This window comes from Thamnophis sirtalis, unplaced genomic scaffold, assembly GCF_051295495.1.
Source record: "Thamnophis sirtalis isolate CommonGarterSnake01/CBP01778 unplaced genomic scaffold, rThaSir2_p1.2 scaffold_6, whole genome shotgun sequence".
In the NCBI taxonomy this organism is placed as follows: domain Eukaryota; kingdom Metazoa; phylum Chordata; class Lepidosauria; order Squamata; family Natricidae; genus Thamnophis; species Thamnophis sirtalis.
Genome location: NW_028261386.1, coordinates 116,515,480 through 116,517,603, shown reverse-complemented (window position 1 = coordinate 116,517,603; position 2,124 = coordinate 116,515,480). Strand labels below are relative to the sequence as shown.

The 2,124-nt window shown below is 41.8% G+C and overlaps 1 non-coding gene across 1 annotated transcript; it reads left to right on the top strand.

Moving 5' to 3' along the window:
* The first annotated feature begins 913 nt into the window (after positions 1 to 913).
* LOC148045163 (U1 spliceosomal RNA) lies at positions 914 to 1,077 on the top strand. Its single transcript, XR_015697208.1, has one exon. It is a non-coding gene; the product is annotated as a U1 spliceosomal RNA (small nuclear RNA).
* Positions 1,078 to 2,124: the final 1,047 nt, after the last annotated feature.

The window sequence follows — 2,124 nt, the reverse complement described above, 5'->3', positions numbered from 1 at the left end:
CCTTGTTTCAGGCTGTCCAATCAGTGAGTGAACACTTTTCTATGCTTTTTGAAATGACATCTGTTCACACCCACCAATAGACTTGCATCGCACACAAGTCCCTATCAAATATGCTGTTCTTTATGTTTGTGCATGTATACATTGGTAGTTTGGAAAGCAGTCGTCTCAAAGGCTTGTTTGATAAGTTGTTGCAGGGGAAGATATATTTTTAAAACTAGTGCCTCAAAATTTTTCTCTTGGCCAGTTCTATATTGCGTAGGTAGCATTCTAACTAATAATATTGCACTGCAGCATGCTTGAAAAGTTGGTCTTGCCACTGTGACATCCCAATCTGATTGGGTAATCTGTTAGGGGCGTAATTAAAAATAAGAGCTAAAAATATTTGTTAACACTGATTTCACCTAATGACACAGAGAGATAATTACTGCTCTTTAATCAGGACAGGATTCTGTTTAATTAGAATCAATTTAGCTAATGCTACAGCTATGCCAGTCATTAAAAAAAACAACCCTAATCTTGGAAACTGGCAACCAAGCCTTGAGGGTTTAGTAACTGGCAGAGGGGCACTCACCATCTATCTTCTGGAATATGCACCACCCTCTCAGCTCTTCTTCATCATTCAGGTAACTCTTACCTCATGTTGATTTTCAAGCCAAATTTGCAAGTTGATGCTGTGGAAGAGCAAAATGCTAGAGAAGATTGCAGACACCTATGCGCAGTGGTGGGATTCAATTTTTTTTAATACCGGTTCTGTGGGTGTGGCAGGGGAAGGATACTGCAAAATCCCCATTCCCTCCCCACTCTTGGGTGAAGGATATTGCAAAATCTCTTCCCACCCCACTCTGGGGCCAGCCAGAAGAGGTATTTGCCAGTTCTCCAAACTACTCAAAATTTCCGCTACTGGTTCTCCAGAATACTTACCTGGCAGGGGAGACACCATGATCACGAAGGTGGTTTTCCCAGGGTGAGGCTCATCCATTGCACTCCGGGTGTGCTGACCCCTGCGATTTCCCCAAATGCGGGAAACTCGACTGCATAATTTGTGGTAGTGGGGGACTGCGTTCGCGCTTTCCCCTGCAATAAATTTTTCAGAGAGCCGAGGTGGTGCAGTGGTTAGAGTGCAGTACTGCAGGCCACTTCAGCTGACTGCTATCAGCAGTTCAGTGGTTCAAATCTCACCGGCTCAGGGTTGACTCAGCCTTCCATCCTTCTGAGGTGGGTAAAATGAGGACCCAGATTGTTGTTGGGGGCAATATGCTGACTCTGTAAACCACTTAGAGAGGGCTGAAAGCCCTAGGAAGCGGTATATAAGTCTAACTGCTATTGCTATTGCTAATATGTCAGAACCTGCTGAATTTCACCCCTGACTATGCGTCTTCCTTTATCTCCCATTTGAGCCTTTCCCCAAAATCAACAAGCAGAGTTGCCAATAAAGAAGCAAACTTGACACAAGTGTAGCCTGGCCTGGCCTATTTTTGGAGCTCTGCAGCCACCAGTGAATGGCGAAGCCAAAAGAAATAAACTGTTATTTTCATTCAGAGAAGCTGGACAGTCCGAAGAAAAGAAGAAGAAATATAAAGGCCCAGCAAGGAACAGCAGAATTTGGAAATGTGCAAGAACTCTACATGCTGGCCTTTGAAAAGCATCAATACAGGAGAAAAAAAAATTAGAATAAATCCCAGAGAGAGAAAATAAGACAGAACAGGCTCTGTTTGAAGAAGAAGAAAAATGTAATCATACAGAAATAATGGAGTACAGGATAAAGGAAGTCCTCACAAACAGACTTTTAAGTTTTACACAGTTGTAAAATACTTTGTTTTACAAAATCAAAAGTGTCTTCATCCCTTATAGGGCGATATTTAGGTCCAATGTTTTTGTGTCTTTCTCTTGAGTCTGGGTCAACCTAATTTGGTATCGGTTAAAAAAATATGTGACAGATGGATACTGAGATGAGATTGGCTGTCCTGCTGTCCTATATGGACTAAGATAATAGACTTATTCTTGTATTTTTTATCATATGTGACCAGTTTTTATGCTAATATAGCAATAGTAATAGCAATAGCAGTTAGACTTATATACCGCTTCATAGGGCTTTCAGCCCTCTCTAAGCAGTTTACAGAGTCA